Here is a 19,273-nt window from a genome sequence, read left to right as displayed (position 1 = left end):
CAAACCCCAGCCGGGCATGTGAGAATCCCCTTTCCTTAACCACCATGCAACCCTCTATCTCCCCTGCTCAGTATTTTTTTTTTTAAAGAATGATTTAACTTTATTTATTATTATTATTATTTTCCAGTTTACGGAGACAGAGGGGGAGAGAGAGAGAGGGGAAGAGAGAGGGAGAGGGGGAGAGAGAGAGGGAGACAGGGGGAGAGAGAGAGAGAGAGGGAGAGAGGGAGAGAGAGAGAGAGGGAGAGAGAGAACCCTTGACCAAGTGTGTAGGCCTGACCCCTCTCCCAGCCCTTCAGCTCCTCAGGGTCTCGGGCGCCCACACGCACTGGCCAGCCCAGGGCTCCAAACCACGACTGGCCGTGTGCATTCTAGCACCTTCAGACTATGCCACTAGAGAGGGTCTCAACTTACTTCTTTTTGTGAGTTTATTTATTTATTTCCTAAGAGAAGGGCACCCAGCAGTGTCCCTGTGCCGACTCACTCCCAGGCCCAGCCGGCCCAGGCCAGGGGCACACACTCTCAGCCTGTCAGAAGGTCCCAGGACACAAACCCCGGGCCTTTCCCACCTGGCCGTCCTTCTTGTTTTTAGAGATTATTTTGCTATAGGGCATGTGCACTCACCGCCGAGACAGACAGAGCAGGAAATCCCCCCGGGGGATGGCCACAACCCCTTCTCCGCCATTCTCCTTTCAGGGTTTCAGGCACACATGCTCACAAGGTGAGTTTCAAGCTGCCAGGCCTGGGACCTGCAGCACAGTCGACCACTTGGGAGTCCAGCGCCTTAACCACTACACCACCTGCTGGCCCACTATTTTCTAACAGTATTGCAATAACCTAGAAAGAAAGGAAGTTTTCACAGCTGTGTGTCGGCATCTCCCAGCTGAACTCCACATTTCCGAGGTGATAACCCCTCCCCGTCCACGGGAAGCCAGACGTCTAGCTACCAGGACGAAGGCTGGCAGTGCGCAGGTTACCGAGCTCGGCCGCTAGCTTGCTGGCCGCATGCCCGCGTCTCCTTCCTCTCTAACACCTGAGCCGGCCGGGGGGCTGTGCAAATCGGGTATGCACCGTTCACCTGGTTCTCCACTGCAGCGCTGGTCGCTTACCGGGTCCTCAGCTGGGGCTTTGCAGCAAAGCTGTCCTTGTGAGGGCCCGGAGTCCCAGTGGTCCCCAAGGAGGCTGTCTATGCCGCAGCATCGGCAGCTGCACTTTTCCAAGAGTTGGGAAGACAGTGGGCTGTGCTTAGAAAACCCACGTGGGGGGAAGGGCAGCAGGTAGTGGTTAAGGTGTTGGACTCCCACATGGCGGGCCGCGGTTTGAGTCCTGCACCCAGTGGCTTGAAATTCACGCTGGGTACACGTGCGTGCAGGCCCTACTGAAATCCTGAGAGGAGAATGGAGGAGAAGGGATTGAGGCATGGCCATTCCCTCTGGGGGGTGACTTCTCTCTCTCTCTCTGTCTCTCTGGCAAGTGCACATACCCTCTAGCAGAAATCTCTCTTAACAAAAAGAAAGCAAGCCCTTGCGGAGGCAGTGGGTGCTGTGGTGCAGACATACGGTGTTGACTGACTAGAGCAGTCCCTTGCCCTCCCTCGCCCGGACGCTCAGCTGAGGAGACTCCCCTGAAAACAGAGCCAGCTTCACTGCGGTCCTGTGGGCTGAGTAAAGATACACCGAAGGTCATTATTTGCCTGCAAAGTAAGTCATGTAGGAATGCAATTTTCTTCCAAGAGCAGGAACTGGCATATTCATTTCTAAAATGAATTATTTATTGAATTTACTATTATTACTATTTTGAAATTTGGTATAGGCACTTGTGCTCACCAGAGGGAGATGGACAGAGCATGAGAGAGCAAGTCCCTGAGCCCAGGACTCGAGCTGCAGTCAGCCACGTAGGAGTCCAACACCTCAACCACCGTGCCACCTGCTAGCCCCCAAAATGGCTTAGTCATTTAATCGTGTTATTTGTTGATGGCACATTTTTTGGGAGGCCGCTGGCATCCCTTGCACATAGAAGGCCCACAAAACGTGTGTGCGTGTGTGCACGTCTGCACATGCACATGTGTTCATCTCAACGGAGACCTTTTTTTATTTAGGTTTTTGCCACCAGGTGCTTAGGCTTGCGAGAGAGAGAGAGAGAGAGAGAGAGAGAGAGGGAAAGTGAGAGTGAGAAATTCCTCCCCACCCTCCGGGGGCGGGCAGCCACTGCAATCTCTTCTCTATTTTCCACTTGAAATTTTGGGCCTGCACGCACATGCGATTTTCAAGGCTCCAGGTTCAGGACTTGAACCACGACTGACTGTGCGGGAGTCCAGCGCCTTAACCACTACGGACCTGTTGACCCCATCACAGACTTTTTTTTTAAAGGTGGAGATGTCCCTCGGGTAAATGTGCGGGTAACCACTACATGGCAGCCAGACCCAGACCCCAGCTGATGACGTGGGCAGGAGAGCTCCCAGCAGACTTCGGGGTGCCTGGGCAGAGGGGAGTGTCCGAGGCTGAGGCTACCTGTGGCAGCAGCGGTCCTGCCTTCTTGTCTCAGGGCGGCTGCCAGCAGGACGGTTCTGTATCTCTAACGACTTTCCTTCGTCTCAGGCAGAGTAAGGCAGCCTTCTCTCGGGATGACACGACTCGTTACCTTTTTTAAAAGTTTCCTATGGGGCCCATGCGCTTGCCAGAGAGAGAGAGAGAGAGCAGGGGTGGGGAGGGGGAGTCAGAAAGCACCCTGCAGGGGGTGATGGCCAGTCTGCAATCCCTTTGGGATTTTTGGCACACAACCACATGTTCCTATCTGACTTTCAAGCTGCGATTGCGAGGTCCAGGACTTGAACCGCAGTCTCCACCATGTGGGATCCAGCACCTTAACCTCCACGCCACCGTCTTTCCATTTCTGCAAGTGCTTTTTGCCACTTGTACTATCAAAGCAGAACACACTGGCGGGAACGCCAAGAAAACACGACCTGGCAGGAAAGGCACCAGGGGTGCGCGTACACATAGTGCCGGGCTGATTCACCCGCCTACCGCTGGCGAGCGCACGGTGACCTCCATCTTTATGACCTCGCCACCCTCAGCGCAGTCCTGGGCAGCAGCACAGGGAGCAACGCCGCCTGGTGGCCTCGCCGCAGACTGCACGCCAGCGGGCTCTGGCAAGGCGCCTGGGCTGCTCTGGGGTCCAAACCCGCGCGCCCGCTCTGATCCACACGCGGCTGCGCAGAGGCTGCAACCCGGGGCCGCAGGGCCTGTCTCTCTTGGCAGGGCCGGCCCCGGCGTGCCTGCGTCCACCGGCAGAGCTCAGGCCACAAGATCTGCCAGGAAATGCCGGTCACTGTGTGCTTGCCAGGAGCGGGGAGAGAGCACACAATCCCCCACAACACCACACCTTCTCATCTATACTACAAGTGCACACACACCGCACACACACTCTCACATATCACACATACCTACACGCATCACACACAACACATACACAACCCCCTACGCACACCACAAACACTCACCACACAAGCACACACGCCATACGCATTGTACCTTCACACATGCACAACACATGCTGTGTATACCCGCACTACACATATGCCACTCACAGTGCACACACAATGCACCATCACAAGCTACACGGGCACATACCACACAACACTCCCTCACACACATACACGTGTCCCACGACACACCACAAACATGCCCCACAGACCACACATGCACGCGCCTGCACACATGCACACACACACCCTACACATACCACCCGTCCACACACACATGCAGCCCTGCGCAGACACCTCTAGAGGAAGGCGAGCTGGCAGGAGCGTCCGTGCCCGGCTGCGCTAGCCCGGGTGCCCGTGGAGCGCTGCGTCCTGCTGCGGTACGTACACCTCCGAGGCCCCGTCCTCAGAGGGGAGTCTATGCTCATGTTGGTCGAAAAGATTCTGTGTTAAATCACCTTCACTTTCATTTTTCATCCAGAGCCTTGAGTCCTTTAGTAAACTGGGACTGCCCCCTTCCTCTCTCGCATTTTTGGTTGAGAATCGTCTTATTTGGCTGCTTTGCCTTTTTTCCTCTTCTTGTACCTGTTATGGTCAACGTTCAAGTCCCCCATAGTTCAGATGTTGAAGCCAAACACACAAAGTGATGGCATTGGAAGGCAGGCCTTTGGGAGGCTGTTAGGTTATGGGGGAGCCCTGCGAATGGGATTATGGGGGGGGCCAAAGGAGGCCCCAGGGAGCCCTCCACCCGGCTTACTATGTAGGGCCACAGTGAGAAGGTGCCTCCGTGACTCAGAAGTGACTCCTCCCCAGATGCGGACTCTGTGAGCATCTCTGTCTGAGACTCCTGGCCTCTCAAGCTATGAGAAGCAAATCTCTGTGATTACAAATGGCCCAGCCTGTGCTCTTTTGTCCCGGCAGCCTGAATGGACTGAGAATTTCTGTGAGTAATCGAACCCAGACCCTCCCCTGGTTATCCAAGTCTCCTCCTGAGATAGTCAGATCCAGTGGTCTGTCTGCTCCGTCGTCTTGAGCTGTCTGACCTCTCTGCAGGTTCTAGCAGACGGCGTGCCTGGTGCCCAGCTGGCCATGTGGCCTCGCCCTTTGAATTTTCCCAACCTCGGGACCAGCAGATGGCGTAATGGTTACGTCGCTGGATGCCCACGTAGTCGACCGCCATTCAAGTCCCAGACCCGGCAGCTTAAAACTCATGCCAGGTGTGCGTGTGCATGCGTGCCCAAAATCCTGAGAAGAGAATGGAGAAGGCGTTGTGGCGTGGCTATCTCCCCAGGGGTGATTTCTCACGCACGCGCCTGCACACATGCACACACACACCCTACACATACCACCCGTCCACACACACATGCAGCCCTGCGCAGACACCTCTAGAGGAAGGCGAGCTGGCAGGAGCGTCCGTGCCCGGCTGCGCTAGCCCGGGTGCCCGTGGAGCGCTGCGTCCTGCTGCGGTACGTACACCTCCGAGGCCCCGTCCTCAGAGGGGAGTCTATGCTCATGTTGGTCGAAAAGATTCTGTGTTAAATCACCTTCACTTTCATTTTTCATCCAGAGCCTTGAGTCCTTTAGTAAACTGGGACTGCCCCCTTCCTCTCTCGCATTTTTGGTTGAGAATCGTCTTATTTGGCTGCTTTGCCTTTTTTCCTCTTCTTGTACCTGTTATGGTCAACGTTCAAGTCCCCCATAGTTCAGATGTTGAAGCCAAACACACAAAGTGATGGCATTGGAAGGCAGGCCTTTGGGAGGCTGTTAGGTTATGGGGGAGCCCTGCGAATGGGATTATGGGGGGGGCCAAAGGAGGCCCCAGGGAGCCCTCCACCCGGCTTACTATGTAGGGCCACAGTGAGAAGGTGCCTCCGTGACTCAGAAGTGACTCCTCCCCAGATGCGGACTCTGTGAGCATCTCTGTCTGAGACTCCTGGCCTCTCAAGCTATGAGAAGCAAATCTCTGTGATTACAAATGGCCCAGCCTGTGCTCTTTTGTCCCGGCAGCCTGAATGGACTGAGAATTTCTGTGAGTAATCGAACCCAGACCCTCCCCTGGTTATCCAAGTCTCCTCCTGAGATAGTCAGATCCAGTGGTCTGTCTGCTCCGTCGTCTTGAGCTGTCTGACCTCTCTGCAGGTTCTAGCAGACGGCGTGCCTGGTGCCCAGCTGGCCATGTGGCCTCGCCCTTTGAATTTTCCCAACCTCGGGACCAGCAGATGGCGTAATGGTTACGTCGCTGGATGCCCACGTAGTCGACCGCCATTCAAGTCCCAGACCCGGCAGCTTAAAACTCATGCCAGGTGTGCGTGTGCATGCGTGCCCAAAATCCTGAGAAGAGAATGGAGAAGGCGTTGTGGCGTGGCTATCTCCCCAGGGGTGATTTCTCACTTTCTGTCTCCCTGTCTCTCTCTCTCTCTGTGGGGAGCACATGCACCCTACAGCAAACGTCTCTCTTAAAGAAACAATATCCCAGCGCTGTTCCTGGTCTCTGTCCTGTGTCAGGTTCCGCCTCCTGTCTCTGTCTTTCTTGGCTTACGCCCGTGTTTTGTTGGAGCGCATCACATAGTGTTTTCCGAGACGTTTATGGGAGGTAAACTTGTGGAGGCCTGACGGCTCTGAGAATGCCCTTACTGGCTCACTGGCCGCGTGTGGGATTCCAGGTGGAAGGAATTCTTCAGTCATTCGAAGACACCGTTCCATCGTTTCTTTCCTTGGTTACGGTTGGCAGGCCTGACTGCATCGTGACGTCTGACCCTTTGCTTGTGGCTAGTCCTTCCCTCCGGGAACTTGTCTGATCTTGCCTGGAGCCTGCTTTCGGTGCCTTCACGAGTCTCAGCTTTCACGCCGGGCCGTCTCCTGCCAGCGTGTCAGTCTGGAAACATGTTTTACTTCTGGGAAGAGCTCTGGGATGGTTCTGCTAGCTCTCTCGTGTCTCCTAGTGTCTCGTACTGGGTGTTAGACCTCCTAACCGACCCTGCTTGCTTACATTTCCCCTTCTCTCTGCCTTTCTATTTTTGTTCTACTTGTTTTGGGAGATTACGTCAACTTCATCATCCAGAGCCTCCTGCCCCCTTTCTAGAGGTTTTTGCCTTTGGGCATGTGTGCTCGCTGGAGAGAGAGAGACAGTGAGAGGGAAAGTGAGAAATCACCCCTCAGGGGGGATGGCCATGCTATAATCCCTTCTTCTCCATTCTCCCAGGATCTTAGGCACGCATGCACATGTGCCCGGCGTGATTTTCACGCCACTGGGTCTGGGACTCCCACAGTGGTCGGCCATGTGGGGTCCAGCAAAATAAGCCGCTACGCCATCTGCTGGCCCCAATCATCGAGCCTTTTAGCTGCTACCGTAATTTTTGTTTGGTTGTTTTTTTGCCATAGGGTGTGTGCACTGGCTGGAGAGAGAGACAGACAGAAACAGAGGAAAAGTGAGAAATTACCCCCGTGGGTGGATTGCGATGCTGCAGTCTCTTCTCCTCCATCCTGCTCTTGGGACTTTGGGCATGCAATGCACACGTGCCCAGTGTGATTTTCAAACCCCTGGGTCCAGGACTCAGACTGGGGTCAACCGTGTGAGAGCCCAGCACCTTAACCATGACACCTCCTGCTGGTCCTTGCCACCACCATTTTAAACAAAGTAGAGAAAGAGAGTGGCAATACCTACAGCAGCGGCTCAGCTTCTCAGTTACGGACACGTGTTCGACTGACGTGCTCAGACAGCCTCCTCCTCGAACCGGCCTTCCCCTGTGGGCTTGCCTTGTGTTGTGTTTTACCACAGGGTCACCCTCTGGCCCCAGCTATTCCAGTTTTCATATAAACACTTTTTGTTTTCTAAAGAGGTTTCTCTCTCTGTCTCTGTCTCTCTTCCCCCTTTCTTTTGTAGCATTCTGTTGTAATTTCATGAAAGCAATATCCATATTAACCACGTTATAAAAATGTCTCCTCCTGCGTGGTTTCTGTTAACCTTCTCTTCTCCCTCCCCCCTTTTGTTGCCTTTTTTTCTTTTTTCTTTTTTTTTTAATTTTAAAAATTTATTTTGATTTTTTTGGAGAGGTTTTTGCTATAGGGCGTGTAAGCTCGCCAGACAGAGAGAGACATAGAGACAGAAAGCGAGAAATAACCCCCCAGGGGGAATGGCCATGCTGCAATCCCTTCTACTACATTCTCCTCTCGGGATCTTGGGAACACATGCACACGTGCCCGGTGTGAGTTTAAGCCACCGGGACCGGGACTCGAACCGTGACTGACTACATGAGAGTCCAGCAATGTAGCCATTATGCCATCTGCTGGTCCCAAGTTATTTTAATTTTTATTTATTCATTCATTTATTTTAATTTGACTAGAGAGAGACACACACACAGAGAAAGGGAAAGTGAGAAAGCAAGCCACCATGTCTGGGACTCAAACCGTGGTCAGCCATGTGGGAATGTCCAGTGTCTTCACCACCATGCCACCTGCTGGCTCCCACCTTCCTCTTTATTTGGGAGGGAATAAGTCGGACATCAGTGGGGCTCGGTAACTCTGACTGCTTTACTGAGTGATCTTGCTGGGGCCATTTTTGTCGGTGAGAGCTCTCTCTCTGCTTGGTCCCTTCCTGTTAGGAGGAAGCGTGCCTGGTTACCAGTGCTCTCGGAGCTGGTTAGGAGCATGCATTTTAGTGAAGTTATCCTGATTTCACTTTGGTATGCCCACCTTCGGCTGCTTCTCTACAACCAAGAGGGCCCCCGCTGCTACCTCAGGGGTGGCAAAATTCAGTCACTCAGGCATGGAGCGGAAGGGAACCCAGCGATCTCACCCTTCATAAACAGATCTTACCTGTCCTAACGTGCGCCTGTACCTCTTCTACGAAGTACGAAGCCTTCGAGAATGCCCTGGAATCAGCCAGTCCGTTCTTCTAAAAACTTATTTATTTTTATTTAATCTATTGTTATTATTTTTACTTTTTAAATTTGCTATAGGGCATGTGTGCTCCTCAGAGAGAGACAGAGAGAAGAGAGAGAGCGAGAGAGAGAGAAAGTGAGAAAGCAAGCTACCAGGTCCAGGACTTGAACCATGGTTGACCATGTGGGAGTCCAGTGCCTTAACCATCACTCCACCTGCTGGCCCTAGAGTAGCCCTAGTTGGTTCTGGCCATTCCTCAGTTCTGGCTCAGATGGCATTTGTGAGCTATTGAGCGAAACTCTCCTTTTACAGCTTCCAAACATGCTTTTGTTCTTGTTTATCCTATTATTAAAAATAAAAAAGATCACGTTGCTGTCATTTCAATGGTTCTATTAGGGAGTGAAATTATATGCATGTTTTCAAATTGCCTATTTGCCTGATTGTTGAGAAAAGTTAATTTTATGTTTGTAACACCACGAGGAAGTTTCCTTTTAACTTTTTATTTAATTTGGTGAACTGACAAAATGCCGTGTGAATCTAGTTTTCTGCTTTAAATTTGAATCCCTAACCTTTACAATGTCTCCACAATTTAACTGCAACTTCGATGTTATTTCTGTAGCATCTCTCTGATCTTGTCATTGGCGTATGAGAATGAGAATGATCGTGTGGGTCGAACCCAGCCACGTTACACTGCAGGTGGGAGGTGGTGCCGCAATTGCCCCTGACTAAGATCGAAAACCAGCTTGAATCTAAGGGCGAAAACTCTGGATGATATTCCTCTACTCCACCTGAAACCCATCTGTAATCCAGTGACCCACGGGGGACCATCCTGTCTTCAAAGAATGACAGCACACTAGGCCATAGTGGCTGAAAGGAAATTCCAACGGTTTCTGGAATTTTCTGAAAAATAATTAAGGTGATCCATTCCACAACCCAAGACTACACATCTGTTCTAGTCCATTCTGTTGCTAATAACAGGATTACCTGAGTCTGGGTAATTTGTGAAAGTAGAGGTTTATTGAGCTCATGGTTTGGCAGTTCCAGGCTCAGGAGCCGTGTCTGTGGAGGGTCCTCTTGCTGACCGGTAACATAGTGGCGAGCAGGAGCCTGCGCAGAGTGGAGTGTGTCTGTCTGTCTCACTCCCTCCTTGTAAACACGTGGACGCAATCACGTTGGTCCCACCTCGATGACCTAAATTCTAGTCTCCTGAAGCGCCCCTTCAACATAGTTGAAATCCGACCCATCCGTAGTTGGATTGTTTTCACCCATCAGAACCGAATCTCCAGTCCATGGATGTGGGGACACATTCAAGTCATAGCAACATCGGAGACCTTTCGCTTCTCTCCACATCTCCCTGTAGGGTCTGCCGCCCACTCCCTGGAGGCCCAGCCCACAGACCCTGCTCCCCACTCTCCTTCCTCCGAACTTGCCCTGTCACGTGTTTCAGCACGTCTGGATGAACATGTGTTTCTTTCCCTGTGTGTGTGTGTGTGTGTGTGTGTGTGTGTGTGTTTCCCTCGTGTTTCTCCTGACGCTGGGGCTGGTCTGACCCGGAGAGCTCTGCCTTGTCGGGGGGTAGGTAGGGGGGAGGGGTGGAGAGTACCTTACAGACAGTGTCTGGTCTTGGGCCTGTTTTCTGGCACATGGGCCCTGTAAAGTAATAAGTGTCTTTCTTTGTGTTTCGAGATGACTGATGGCTGGGGCTCCTGGTTGACCTCAGGGCAGGGCTGGTTGCAGGGAACTGGAACGTTCAGTCCCATCCCCAGCCTCCTGAGAAGGCTGAGCTGGTCATGGCCGGCTGATAAGTCGTCAGTAATGCGCACATGATGAAGTCTCCATAGAAAACTCCCAGGGGTTTAAGACCGCTGAACACTGGAGGTTCCTGGAGGGTGGCGTGCCTGGAGAACCCCCACCCCCTTCTCGCATACCATACCTCCTCCCTCCGGCTGTTATCGGAGTCCTTTATAATGAAGGGGGAAAGTAAGGGAAGGGTCTCCCTGAGTTGATGAGTAAATTACTGGACCCTGAGGAGGGGGCTCTGGGGACCCCGACTTATAGCCCTCCTATAGTGGCACAGGGCGCAGCCTGGGCCTTGCCCTTGCATCTGAAGCTGGGCAGGCTCGCGGGAGAAGCCCTTGCCAACTCCTCCAGGTAGTCAGGACTGGGTGAATCATCCGTGCCTGTCGCTGTGTGGGGAGTGTCTGACAACAGAAAAGGAAGGCTGCGAAGTCAGCATTGTAAGGAGGGATGGGGGACTGCTCTCACACAGCTGCCACCAAACGAGGGTTGGACTGGGCACCAGCCGGCCCACGCAGCAGCAGGCGGGATGGAAACGCAGCCCCACCCGGCCCTGACAAGGCCACGGCTTTTACACTAGGAAGGGGGTCCCAGGACGGGTGAGTCGTGCTGTCACTGGCCTGGGTCACAGAGGAGGGTCTGTGGGGATGGGGAAGGGACGGGTAGGGACAGTCCTTGAGCAGACGCATCTGGGACAAGCTCCTGGCAGTGACGGCCCTCCATGAAGTGGGTGTAGCCAGCCTCAGGGGACTGCACATCTGGGACCCCCGGAGAAAGGACATCTCGGAGTCGGCCACGGAGGCCACTGGTGAGTGGCCGGCCAGGCGCCCCTCCTCTTAGTCGTTTCATTTTTGTACAGTAACCATTTTCTAGGCAAATTTTATCTTCATAGAACATAGAACCCCCCCATCCACACACACACCTGGTCTCAGAAGTGACTGGCGTGGGGAGGAGTGAGACCCCCTCCTACCTGCAGGGACTTCTGGGACTTATGTCCCAAGGGGAGAGACAGCAGGTGGCAGCAGCCCCCAGGGTCCCAGTGGCAGGTCCCCTATGGCACCAGCACTTGGCCTGCCTCAGTCCCCTGCCCGGAGCAGACAGGTCACTGTTGTGTTTCCTGACAGGAGGGCACAGAGCAGACGGGGTCGCGGTGCTCTGGCACCCCCCCCCTCCCCACCCCATGCTCTCCCCGGCCAGGGTGGCGAGTGCACAGGGCCTAGGGCTGGGTCCACTCACGGCCCGCGTGGACGCTGCAGCCTGCAGATAATAGGCAAGCATGGTCTACACCACTGGGAGTGAGAGCAGCTCTCTGGAGACTGGAGGCTAATCCTCGCCGTGATGGACCCGGGGCCTGACTGCGTGGGAGCTCTCCTAAGACCTTGCTCTTCGTCCTCCTGGACAACCGCAGCCCCCACGCTCCTCCCCGGGGCAACGACAGCAGGCGCAGTGGGCCCAGGGGGCTTCCCCACACCTGGGCTTCACCTCGTCCTGGCCTGCAGCCGGTGCCCTGTCCCTCTGGCGGGGACGTGGACTGGTGGCAGGTCCTGAGCCTGGAACCTGCACCTGCTCGCCGCCTGCTGGCCTAACCTCCAGCAGCTCCCCTCTGTAAATCCCACCCCTCAGAATAGCCACTTTGGTGTCACCCTTGTGTGAAGATGAGTTTTTTGCAACCAGCAGGTGATGTAATGGTTCTATCGCTGGACTCCCACGTAGTTGACCACCATTCGAGTCCTGGACCTGGAGGCTTTAAACTCACACCAGGCGCATGTGCGTGTGTGCCCAGGATCCGGAGAGGAGAATGGAGGAGAAGGGATTGCGGCGTGGCCATCCCCCCGGGGGGGTTGATTTCTCGCTTTCTGTCTCTCTGGCGAGTACACAAGCCCTATAACAAAAATCTTTCTTTAAAAAAGATGAGTTTTTCTGCGAGAGGAGCAATGCAGAGCGTTAGTGACTCTGGAGGGAGACACTGGTGACAGCTCAAACCAGGAGGCATCCCCACATGCGCTCAGCGTGCTCCCAGTGACAGGACACTGGCGGACACTGTGGAACGGGAGGCCCCGCCAGGGCTGATACCCGAGGAGACGCTGCACCTCTTAGTCCTCAGAGAAATGGGTTGTGAGGGCGTCCTGGGGGTTGGGAGAGGGTGTCCTGGTGTCCATGAGGGCAGGGGGACACATGGTGGGTGCAGGGGTCAGAGGCTAGCTGTTCACGGCACGCCCACGGCCGAGGGGCTGCGTCCACCCGAGAGAAGGGCATGCCGTGGCATGTTGACCTCACAGGCCGTGGGAGGACACGGAAGGCTGCTCAGTGAGTCTGGGCTGTCACCGCAGGCTCCGTCCCAGCACGGCCTCTGGTGGAGAAGGCCGACCGCGGCTGCACGACCTTTTCACCTGGTACCTGGAAGCACAGCAGCGAGGGTGGACACTGTGAGCGCCACGCTGAGACAGGCCGCAACGGGGGGGGACGCTGAAAGCGTGAGCGCCACGCTGAGACAGGCAGCAGCGAGGGTGGACACTGTGAGCGCCACGCTGAGACAGGCCGAAAAGGCAGAGCACGCTGCATAGGTCCGCACTCATCCGGTATGGGAGGGGGGGCCTCGTTTACACGGGGAAATCCGCACACATGATGAGAACACACGAGAACACACGTGCACAGAAGCATGCACAGTGAGGTCGTTAGAGTGGGTCTCCGTGGGCAGAGGTTGGGGTGTGACGCTGCAGAGGACCGTGACGAGTGAGCAGATGACATGAGAGGAGGGCCTTAGGCTGACAGGACCAGTGATGTGCTACGCATCTCTTCTCCCAGTTAGGAGCCAACCCGGCAAGGCAGAGCGTGACATGGATGGACGACGGCCAGAGACTCGGAGGATCGAGAGGAGCGCTGCAGCTGGCTAGGGGAAACACTCTGTAATTCTGGAAGCACGCGGGAAGCTCCGGGTTCACATCCCTGGGCCTCCCTGTACGTACTGGGTACCCGTATTAGTGGCCCGGGCTGGCTGAGACGGGGTGGGTCGTGGCATGAGAACTGCGCTGGGGATGCTTGTCTCTCTTCGTCTCTCAGAAGCAATGGGGAATGGCCAGCGTGGGGAAGAGTGAACGGCGCAGTCCCGCACCGCTGGCCAGACTGAGGCGGTCACGTTGGGCAGGGGCGTGGCTGCTGGAAATCTGCACATCCAGGAATTCCAAGGCACCTCCAGCAGGCCCCGTGTTTCCGAAGGACATGACTAGGATGTGCGCAGCCGCACCACTCATCACAGCTCTGGCCAGAGTCACTCCATCGCCGTCTGGAGCAGAGCAGGCAGGTCACGATGGCACAGCAGTGACCCGTCTCCGCCCATGACAATGGAGGTGAAGATCAATGATCAACGTGGAGTAGAAAGAGCCAGACACAACACAGCTGCAGCAAGGACAGGGCAGCCAGAAGCAGCCTGTGCTGCTGGGAGGCGGGAGTGGCTGCTTTGGGGGAGGAGTTAGAGACGAAGGAGGGGAACGAGGATGGCGCCAGGTGATGAAGACGCTGCGGGTCCTGAGCTGGGTGTGGGCTGCACAGGTGGGTTCGCTTTGCGAAAGTCTGTCAGGCTGCTCATTTCCGTTAGCTTTTAATTAAAGGTAACAATTGAACAAATACATAAATAAATAAAATAGGCAGCCGATGGCATGATGGCTAAGGTGGCTAGATCCCATGTGGCCACATGGAAGGTTTGAGTCCTAGACCCAGCAGCTTGAAAAACACTCCAGGTGTATGTGTCAGCGTGCCCAAAATCCTAACAGGAGGGAGAGATGGAGGAGAAGGGATGATAGTGTAGCCAACCCGCACGGGAGGTGCTTTCTTGCTTTTTCCTCTCTCCCTCTCTCCCTCTCTCTGTCTCTGGCAAGTGCATGTACCATCTAGAAAATAGAAAACAAAAAAGAAAAAAAAAAGAGTTAAAATTGTGGTAGGGAGAAACACACATGGTAGGACAGATCACAGAGGGGTTTTTTATTGCTGAAGTGTTAAAAGTAAACACAGACCGAGGGCTTACCACACGGGGAGCTTGGAGTCTGAGACACCCTGGCTTGGTCTGTTTGCAGCGCTGCACACAAGTGCACACGCATACACGGGAGCACACGGGTGCACACATATGCACAGCTCCTGTCCTCACTAGGCCATAACCCACATTTCTCACTTTGCAGATCTGTCGCCGATTCCTTCATGTGGGTACATTCAGAACCCCTTCCATCACCCCTGCTCAGGGGAAGCTGTGGAGTCATGGCCGCCCTGCTGTCTCCTCACACCAGGACCCACCCAGGAGCTTCTGTTGGGTCTGCCCCTTACCTCCCACTCGCCTGGTCACAGCTGGCTCCTGGCTGGGGCCCTGGCACCTACTCCCCAAACCCTAGACTGCATTGTCCACGTGGCACCTCGGGGCTCCTCCTGAGACCTAGATCAGACTATGCGGTGTCCTGCCCCTCTGAGCCTCAACCTGAAGCTCGCCCCTCCCCTGCCCGGTCCTGCTGGCTGCCCGCCTCCCTGCGTCCACTGTTCCCCTCCATCACGCCTTCCTCTCTTTCCTCTCAGGAGCGTGAGCCTGCTGGGTCCTCTCCCAGGAGAGTCCTTCCCCGTCTCCCTGCAACACTCATTCTCGGCTTGTTCGTGCTTCTGCCCAGATGTTGGCTTCTCAGAGGGCTCCACACCACCCGGTCCATAACGACGGCCAGTTCCAATTGTGCTTGATGGGCGTCAGAGCTCTTCTCTGATGATATTTACCTATCCCCTGTCTATTTATCTACCAATCCATCCATCCTATCTATTGTCAACCTATAAATAACAGACAGACTGTAAGGGTATTTGGGGCGGCAAGGAAAGATAAGGGACTTTAAAAGAAAGGGGAGGAAGATAGTAGCCATTTCCATAGCAGCCATTCGGACAGATGAAAGGTGATACCTTGTTGTGGTTTTCATTTGCATTTCCTTGATGATTAGTGATGTTGAACATCTTTTCATACACCTGTTGCCATTTGTATCTTTATAGAAATGTCTATTCAGCTCCTTATTCTGTTTTCAACTGGGTCATTATTATTATTAGTTGCTATTGAGTTGTAACAGTTCTTTATGTATTCTGGAAGTTAACTCCTCTTTGCTCTCATTCCCTGAGCTGCCTTTCCATACTGTCGATTGTTCCCTTTGCTGTGCAGAATCTTTAGCTTGCTGTAGTTTGACTAGCCTATTTTTGTTTTCATTATTTGTGCTTTTGGGATGATAGTCATTAAATCATTGCCAAAAGCGGTATAGTGAAGATTTCCCCTTATGTTTTCTTCTAGGGGTATTACATTTTCATGTCTTCCGTTTAAATCTTTAATCTATTTTGAGAGTTTTTTTGCATGGCATAAGGGACCAATTTCATTCTTTTGCATATGGATATCCAGTTTTCCTAACACCATTTAATGAAGAGACCATTCTTTCCCCATTGTGTTTTCTTAGGAACTTCACAGAAACTCAGTTGACTGTGTATATGTGGATTATTTTGGGGCACTGTATTCTGTTCCATTGGTCCATATGTCTTTTTCTTTAAGGGGTTTTTGCCATAGGGTGCATGTGCTCACTGGAGAGACAGAAAGAGAGACAGAGAGAAGAGAGAAATCACCCTCCAATGGGGAAGCTGCACTACAATCCCTTCCCTCCCTTCTCCTCTCGGCATTTAGGGTACACATGCACACGTGCCCAGTGTGATTCTGAAGCCTCTGAGTCTGGGAATCAAACTGTGGTCAGCCATGTGGGAGCCCAGCACCCTAACCTCCATACTACCTGCTGGCCCCACATGTCTGTTTTATGCCGGTATCACATTGTTTCAAGTGCTGTAGCTTCATGGTATATTTTGAAATCAGGAAAGGTGATGCTTTCAGCTTTGTTCTTTGTCAAGATTATTTAGATTATTTGATGGGTTTGTGGTTGCATTTAAATTCCCTTTTTAAAAAATAATTCTGTAAAAAATTCCACTTTGATAAGGATCGCATTGAATTTGAAGATTGCTTTGCATAGTACGGCCGTTTTAACAATATTAGGTCTTCCAATTCTTTTTTTTTTTGGAGAGGTTTTCGCTATAGGGCGCGTGCGCTCGCCAGACAGACAGAGACAGAGAGACAGAAAGCGAGAAATCACCCCCCAGGGGGGATGGTCACGCTGCAATCCCTTCTCCTCCATTCTCCTCTCGGGATCTTGGGCACGCACGCACACGCGCCCGGCATGAGATTTAAGCCACTGAGTCCGAGACGCGAACCGCGGTCGACTACGTGGGAGTCCAGCGACACAGCCATTACGCTAACTGCTGGTTCCCTCGGTCTTCCAATTCTTGAACATGGGTGTCTTTCCATTTGTTCGTGTCTTCTTTCTTTTTTTTTTTTTTTCTTTTTAATTTGCCAGAGGGCACATGTGCTTTCTGGAGAGGGACAGAGAGAGAGAGAAAAAGTGAGAGAGCGAGAAAGCACTCCCCCATGGAGAACGGTCGTGTTGCAATCCCGTCTCCATTTCTCCCTCCTTTGGGATGTCAGGCACGCATGTGCCCGAGCCTGCATGCTTCTCAAGCTGCTAGGTCCAGGACTCGAGCTGCACAGTTGACCTGTGGGATCCAGCCACTTCAGTCACCATGCCATGCGCTGGCCCTGTTACGTCTTTTTAAACTTTTATCAGCGTTTTGTAGTTTTCAGGATACCCGTCTTTCACCCATCAGCCAAGTCCGTCCCCAAGTGTTTATCATTTTTGATGTTATTGTGATGACTTATCATCTTTGGACCTGCTTACCCAGTTCTTCTCCCCAGCCAGAATGGGACCCTCTTGGGTGCAGAAGTCCCATGTGGTGAATATGTAGAACGGTACTTAGCAGGTGCTCTATAGTTATTTCCTGGTTTATTGAATTCTTTGCTTTTTTTAAGTTTACTTTGTTCATGAGTGAGAGAGACAGAGACAGAGAGCAAGACAGAGACAGCGGCACCCATGACAGTGTCTTAATGCTGTGGCCCACCGCCGGTCCCAGCTAGCCTGACTCCTGGGCTCCGAAGTGCCCGTACTCAGGGGGGTCTCCAGACACAAACCTGGAATCCTTTTATGTCGCTTGGTCTTGCAGGGTATGTTTTACCATGTGCCACCGTCCAGCTCTGACTCATTAAGTTACTTTTTAATTGCATTTTAATTAATTTAGTTTTATCTTTTTTCTTTTTGTTTTAGAGTTTTTTTTGCTATTGGGCATGTACACTTGGCGGAGAGACAGAAAGTGAGAAATCACCCCGGGGGTGGGGGCGGGCCATGCAGCAGTCCCTTCTCTTCCATTCTCCTCTAGGGATCTTGGGCATGCACACACACACACACCTGGCATCAATTGTAAGCTGCCAGGTCCAGGACTCAAACCACAGCCAACATGGGAGTTCAGAAATTTAGCCATTATGCCATCTGCTGGTCCCAAATTAATGTTTTCAGAGAGATTTTTGCTATAGGGTACATGTTCTCACTGGAGAGAGAGAGTCAGAGAGAGAGAGAGATGGAGAGAAATCACCCCCCAGGGGCATGAGTATGCCGCAATTTTTTCTCCATTCTCCTGGCAGGATTTTGGGCATGTACACAAATGCATTTGGCGTGCGTTTTAAGCTACTGGGTCTGGGGCTTGAACTAGGTCCACTGCATAGGAATCCAGTGAATTAGTCATTACACCATCTGCTGGTCCCAAATTACTTTTTTATTAATTGCCAGAGGGTGCTTGTGCTCTCTCTACCGAGAGAGAGAGAGAAAAGGAGAAAGCACACCCCCACCCTCTTCCCCAATGGGACATGGTCATGCCAGAATCCCTTCTCCATTTCTATCCTGTCAGAATTGGGGCACACACACGTGCCTGGCATGTTTTTCAGGCTGCCGGGGCAGGGACACGAATCATGGCTGGCATGTGAGATCTGGCTCCCACACCACTGGCTATGGGACAGGCCCTTGGATTATTTGAATGTCTGTTTACTATGCTAACGTAGGGCATATTGTCATTCCTTATGTGGGTCCCGTATTGATGACTCGATGCCAGTCTTTGGATAGTACTGCAGCAGCACCTTCGTACACATGGCTCCAGGACGGCTGTCGGAATACACGTAATCCGTGTGTGAATTCTCTAAATGGGTAAAAGAAGAAGTCACTTACTTTACTGAATGATGTGCCTGCTGTCCCATCCCAAGTAAGAAATACTCGGCTTGTCTCCCATAATGCAGGAAGGCACGCACGTCCCACTTGCAAGGCTCTGAGCGGGGCTTACACACGCAGGGTTCTCTTCTCCGCAGAGCAGCCCCCAGGCTGGCTCCCCTCCGCCGTATCCAGGCTCTCCCCACTGGGTTCTGTCCGCTCCTGGGGCAGGACCAAGACCGGCTTGAGGCGAGTGAGGCTTCCACATGCTGAACTCAAGGAGGCCGTCCCTGGAGACCCTGCCACTTCAGCTTTGCATTCTTGGTGTGGCTCCCTTCACCCGGTGCCCGCCTTGGCCTAGGGTTGTGTCATCGTGTGACCACAGGTCACTGCCAGGCATGGAGTAGGCCTGGAACTGGGGAAACCCAGGAGACCCGACTTGCTCTTACGCTTCGGATGAGCGAGTGCGTGGAACTCTCTATCCTCCCGCCCAGCGCTGGAGCCATCAGGCACTTGGGACTCCGGGTACTTGAGACGAGGCTGGTGCTCCTAGCAGTTTTTAATGACATTTTATTTTATTAATTTACATTCGAATTTCAGTGCCTACACGAAGCCAGTGGCCAGTGTGTGGAATGGCACAGGGGAATTCGCACTCAGAAATTCGGCTTCCGTCTGCCTAGCCCAGGCTGGGTCACATGGCTGCACGGAGTTCTGGAGGACCTGGGGGTGCCGTCCCTGGCCTGACAGCCATGCGGCCCGTTCTGTTGGGTGACTGGGTGGGAGGTAGGCCCCGGGGGTGCTCCTGAAAAGGCTGAGGGATGCCAGGCCGCGGGGACGGTCAGCAACGAGTGCTGTAGCCTCAGACCCGAGGAGTGGCCCTCAGGTGCATCACACCCCATGTGCGTAAGTGGGCCTCTTCCTGGATTTTGTGCGGCCCATTGGTTGGTTATCATATCAAACAATCTTGTGCACATTTACTATTATT

This window comes from Tupaia chinensis, unplaced genomic scaffold (assembly GCF_000334495.1).
Source record: "Tupaia chinensis unplaced genomic scaffold, TupChi_1.0 Scaffold000404_1, whole genome shotgun sequence".
Classification (NCBI taxonomy): Eukaryota; Metazoa; Chordata; class Mammalia; order Scandentia; family Tupaiidae; genus Tupaia; species Tupaia belangeri.
Note: the sequence above shows the minus strand (reverse complement) of the source record.